General features: G+C 34.3%; 1 protein-coding gene across 1 annotated transcript in view; it reads right to left on the minus strand.

Moving 5' to 3' along the window:
* LOC149080170 (glutamate-gated chloride channel-like) overlaps nucleotides 1-5,939 on the minus strand; it is a 45,407-nt gene extending 39,468 nt beyond the window's left edge. Inside the window, exon 1 of the mRNA XM_089239205.1 lies at nucleotides 5,802-5,939. The gene's annotated coding sequence lies outside the window, so the exon portion shown is untranslated. The remainder of the gene's footprint in view (nucleotides 1-5,801) is intronic.
* Between the last annotated feature and the right edge of the window lie 442 nt (nucleotides 5,940-6,381).

Consider the following 6,381-nt stretch of genomic DNA (forward strand, 5'->3'; position numbering starts at 1 on the left):
GTGGAAATATAAACAAGTGTAATGCAAAATTAAAATTTAGTAACGATTGTAAAAATAAAACAATGGCTCCTTCTGTTCTTTTGCATATTTTTATATTTCATTTAATGAGAAAGGATATGGAGTGATGATGATGAGATATGAGTCAATTTGGAGTTAAAATTGGAAAAGACCGTACTCTTAAAAAATTAAAAAATGTTAAATTAAACAAATAAATTAGGTGAAAGAAAATTGATGTCATTATGAAAAATGGTTAAGACTATAGAAATGAAGAATTCTAAGAGAATAAAACGTGTGTTAAACATCAACAATTTCAAATGTTGATGCTTTCAAATAACTATGTAATAAAATCAGTAGCCATAGACCAAGGCCTATCAATGCCCAGCTATCTAAGGAAAAAAAAAAATCATGGGTAAATTGATAAGAAGGTGCTATTGGAAGTCCGATGTAGCGATCCTGATGTGTTCCTTCAACATTTTTGTTCGACCGATTCTCGAGTACGTATTCCCAGCGTAGAATTTGATTGGTGACATTGAACTAATTGAAAAAAACCCAAATTAGCGTTTGACGAATTGACTGGCAAACCTCCGGGGGATCTTTACATCCCGAACGATGGCATTGTGGTCCGCAAGCTGTGCGCCGCGGAACGCCGGCCCTTACAAAGGTTGTTTGAAGCTATTCTTTGTTAAACTGCTTCGGGGAGCCGCTGATAAGCGTTGATTAGAGGAGCGCCCGGGTAAGAAAAGTTTGAGAACCCCCTTTTTTAACCTCCACATCGACTCTTTTACCGAACATAAAATTCATGAACTTAGCACCAGAGGTCAGCAGCTATGCATACCATTTGCAAGAAGGAATCGCTTACACATTCATTTTTATGGCGGACTGGCAGAGCTTGGAATCGCCTTCCATCCGATCTAGTTGGTATACCGACGTACGCATTTTGCAAAGGATTATCATGCTATGACGTTTTCAAGTTTCTTGATGAGCTACCCATTTTAATTAATTGCGCTCATGTATGTACAGTATGTTATTATTTGTTCCTTTTATTTTTTTTCTTTCTCGCAATATAAATGTAATCAGCCTTTTGTGGATGTAAATAAATAAATAACAATACTCACAACAGTCTCCCATGTTACGGTATACAGGAGATCCAGTTCAAATGTCGCCATTTTTTTAACATTTTCTACAAATTACAAGAAGTTGGGAAGGATATACGGAACGTATATATTATATATAGAAAGAAACCCTCAAGAAATTGGTAAACCCCGGTTAGACTAAAAAAAAAGCTCACTTCTACATGAGCTATTAGCGTATTTTTCATCTGTCGATAACGGACACCCATGGGACCGAAAATTTTGTCCGCTAACGAGGAGTGGCCGTTAATGGATAGTAAGATACACTGAGTCGTGGTAATTCAAAATTGTGTCCGTTAGTGGAGGTGTCCGTTAGTGGAGGTGTCCGCTAACGGGAGTGTCTGTTATGGGAGGTTACACTGTAGAATGACCGTGTTTCTTATGTTAATGACGAGAGGCAGTAAGGGTACCTTCCTGGGCTATTTAAAACCTTCTGGAATAAACAGATGACGTAGAAATTTCCAATTTTTCAGACTTGACCAGTTCAAATTTTAATCAAATGGTAAAATTCCCACAAATTTTCTTTCAAAACGGAACATTTCCAAAATTCAAATTCGCATAACTCTCTTGAATGTTGATCAAGAAACACGGTATTTAAATGTTCTTATACCACTCTCGTATGCTACCTGTTGGACTATTTTCTACTTTTGTAAAACTAGGGATAAGGCTAAATTTACTTCTACTGTAAATTTAGCAAAAGTTGAAATGTTCCATTTTGAAAATGAGCGCCTCATTCGATCTGGGCATTTTATATATTTGCCGGTCAGAAAGTTTTATTATACGATATTGATGTTAAACTCGAACAATAAAATGTTATGCTCGATAAATGAAATTTATATAGAACTTTTACTTTTCATCGCGTGTAATTTATAGTTACTTCTTTTTCCTTCACTTCATTTGATAACTAGTCTCTTGACCTAGTGCAAAGTTGGTAGCGGCCGGAAAGTTAAAAAATAAAAATAAAATGCATTTAACAGTCCGCGAATGAGTTTGTGGCATAAGGCAAGTAACCTAAAACTGCACTATTCGTCTTATTTCATAGATAACATAATGTCTGATCCCTAACCTCTCTTATCACTCGCATACTCTCTCAATGTGGATTGCTCGAGATTCCGACAAAGAAGTGAGAACGTCTCAAAAACGAGCGCTCAACCACTTGTATACATATTTTGAAGATAATGATAGCTAGTGATTTTTTTTTCCAACTAAAGCGGTACTTTTAATATATTCTTGCAAAAAGAGCACCATTGTTAGAAAAAGCACAACAATTTCAGCTTTTCGGTGAAGGGCCTCGAACACTATGTGTTAGGCCACTTATTGTGGCGACTCGACTGTCTTGAAAAGCAAGAGTTGGCGGCAATCCAAATTCTCTAGTTTGTTTTTCTAACCCCCGTCCTTCGACTTCTGATTTTGTTCGTCTGCCCGAACTTTCATTGACGATCTCGCAGTCACGTATTCCCCATTATGTCATCGTAAGATTTATTATCATATCTATTTATTGACTCTGAAATCTTAACTCTAATCAAAATCTCAAGTAGGCAGTTGATGAATATGCAGAAATGCGTAATTTACTTTTTAAGGTCAGACATGCACCAATTAATCATCATATATAATTTTTATCCTGTCTGTGGTCGATGGTTATTATTATTTTTTCAAACACAATAACCGTCAAATGATTTTTCCTTTGTTTTTATGTGGAATCTATCGTACGTCTGTCCGATGCAAAGATTTGATTTAATAAAAACATATACACAAAAAAACTTATTTTTCTCACAGAAATTTCTCCTTATCTAAAGAAAGAACTAACCCTGAATCACAACATTCAAAACATTCATATAAAAAAATTCATTTTCTCCCAGGTTGAAAATGTTTTTAGCAAATGTTTTTCATGAAACTGTATTTTCAAACAATGAAAATTTCTTCATTTGAAATAAAAGTGATTTTGGAATTGGAGAAAACTTCCAATTAAGAAAACTATACGTTCTACACAGTGAAACCTGGATATAACGATATTCTGCGGACACAGAAAAAATACCGTTGTAGAGGGATTATCATTATAAGGTAACAGGTATTAATTACCATCATGTGATACGAAATTTATGCTCTTCTTGGCATCTCTTCCAAGTCAACATTATTAGTACCATCAGAAAATGCTTTTATACGTATTCAATTTCAACAAAAAATTGCAACTAATTAGTTAATTAATAAAGTTCGGTTAGATGTTCTGCCCCTGTAGATGTTTACGGTATCACACTTTTGTGTACTACTCAATTGAGTAGCTTCGCGACAACTGAATTAACTTTTAAAGGGGCATGTTGAGCAAAATAATAATGTTATTAGACACCCTCAAAAAAAATCCGCCAATATTGTTATTTCCTTTTGTGCAATATAATGTTTTATATGCCTTTTTCTAATACATATTTCAATATGTATGTTTGTTTGTGACGTATATGAATAAATTTGAATTTGAGTTAGAGAATTCTACATCACGTAAAAGATATGTGTGGGATAACTGTGATTTCTAATATATTCATATCTCTCTTGTACATTATTGAGGCTGAACCGAAGCAAATTAATAAACTCTTCAATACACGTATTCTTTTCTTTCTTTCGTCTTTAAGAAATTCAAAACATTTTTACTTGATATAGTCCAAATCTTTAGCTTCCTGAAAATTATTTCGTGTTTCCATATAAACTATAAGTATTAGTTCACTAGAAATCATTTATTCATTCAAGTCAAAGTGTATCAACTTCAGCCATGACAGTGCAAGTTGATAAAAATGGCTCTTTGATGAAGGTGGTTGGCAAAGTTTATAAAAGAGGTTGGAAAAGTTGATAAGGATGATGGATGAACCGAAAACTGACGTGACAAAGGTTGATACTAGCAGGAAACACGAGAAACTCATATTTATCCTTAAAAATTATATACAGTCGGACCCTATTATAGTGACCCCCGATGTTGCGCCAGAAATTTTCGGTGAACAAATCTTCCATTTATATTGATTACATGGGTTAATTTGTGATTCGATGTAAAGCAGAACTTGTTATAGCGTCAGGATTCTGCAAAAAAATGGTGACGTTAAATCGGAGTTTGAATGTATATGAAAGTGACTCGTGCATTATTAATGATGGTGTTATAAATATTTGTTTTGTTCTGCAAATTTCGGATTTTTTTGTGCATTTCGTTATCAAAGCAATTTTGATGTCTCTCGGTGTATCTACAATTTCAACTTTTTTAAACTACTGCAAGCTCATACATTCCTCTACGTAGTATCAATCTACTCCAATCAATCTGTATCAACAAGCCCTTAACAATGACGTTTTGATGAAAGCCCTGTGCGTAATACAGAAAACTTTGAAAAGAACTGAGTTCTATTACTTTTTACCTCACTTGACATTTGAAGACAAAGAAACGAATCTTAGAAAATAATTTAGTCCTAACCTCCCCTCCCAATCACTTCAAAATCCAGTCTATTTACATACATAAAAAACAAATTTTTGTAACAAAATTCCATAATGTTTTTTTTTCAGTTGATTACTATCCATGGTGAGTTTTGCCATTTTCTGACGTATCGCATCTGTATAATCCCTCAAATCCATTGAAACAACGTGCGATGATCCATCCTATAACTCAGAATATTGCTGTACAATATTGTCGGTTCTTCAGGTAAGAAAGACAATTGTAGTTTAACCCTCTCGACAGCATTGATGTCGTATATAGCCTCCTCAAAAGCCTCTTATTTTAACATTGACAAGCCCAGATATTTTGTTAAGTTGATTTCTCTATGGAACATTTTTCCCTATGACCCAATCTGCAAAAATAGCATCTGCTAAAAATCCGTAGGAAGCCTACTTCATTGAAAAAAAATATGGCCTTTTAAAGGAGGTTTAGTGATTTCTACTAATATGCCGCAGAAAGGGGTGAAGGATTTAATTATACATGACATGGTTTTTTTGTCTTTTGTTCGTTTATACGCAATATATTTTTGGAAACAGTTAACGTTCTCATGCTGCTAATTAAATTATTTAAAGTTTTGCTGTCATGCAGCCAATCAATATTTTACGATGAATAAAATAACAGGTTTCGATGCATAATCTAAAAAGCACTGACATTTACTGAAATGAATTTCACTGAATAAATAGGAATTTGAAATTATGACATCCACACTTCGATGACGGGGTAATCACGGCTACCGGGTCTCTTTGCTTGCGTGAGAGGTATTGCTGATGAAATAGATCTTAGCTTATGGGATATCAGTTGTCAGTCATCAGAGAATTGTAATTTACTATGAATATTAAAATAAAATAGTCACATTGTTTACACAGAACTTCCTTGGAACTTTCTTCATCTTATACTCATTATTCGGAAGTGACCTCGAAGAACTCGGCTCCTAATTGCCTACCAGTATCCAGATTTTTCAATCTACATGTCAAGTAAAATTTCATGTTGAAATATGAAATGTCACAGAATATCCAAAATTTACCGAAGTGTAAAATGTATTGCACAGGAATACAAAAGTGTATGTGTTACTTGATATAGAACTCGCGTACATCCTCAAAATAAATATTGCCGTAAACAGATGAAGCCGAACAATGATCTGCATAGCTAAAATATGTTGAATATAGAATATATATTATCATGTGGGAAAGTAAGACAAATTCTTATCTTACCATTCATTGGAAACCTTCCGTAATCCTAGAAAAAGAGAAAGTTGATCACTCATGCTAGTCAAACTGGAACCACAACAGCATTCCCATTCTGTTATGTTAACACTCCGTTATGAACTCGTATCTTCCATCTCTTCTTTGGTCAGTGGTTGGTGACGTCACTAGATAAGCATAGGCATTTCGACCGCTCGGTATGGGCTAAGAGTGAACGGCTCTAAATAAAGATCTTTCAAGTACGCCATGTTGCGTATCAGGTTTCCTTGGGGACTTTCTACAAATGATTCGCTCTTCAGCAATAAATTAGGAAATGGTGTTCACTGAAAGCGTCATTCAAGGGCTAAATATATGTAGCGGTATTTGACCCACACAAGAAATTCGATAATCATGCATTTCACGGGAAATGTGAGATTTCTGGGTGTTTTTCTCCTTGCATTCATTATTTGTAGGCTTCTTTTTACGATTTTTTTTTCTTTTGATTCATTCATTTTAGATGTTTATATACATACTTGCGTAGTGTGATAAGTGATAAACTATTTCTTTTTACTTGTTGAATTGTTTTTTTTTAAGAAAATGCAAAGCTAGG

This window comes from Pholcus phalangioides, unplaced genomic scaffold (genome assembly GCF_987345545.1).
Source record: "Pholcus phalangioides strain wild (caught in Gottingen) unplaced genomic scaffold, Ppha-v1.0 ptg000011l_1, whole genome shotgun sequence".
Taxonomy (NCBI): Eukaryota; Metazoa; Arthropoda; class Arachnida; order Araneae; family Pholcidae; genus Pholcus; species Pholcus phalangioides.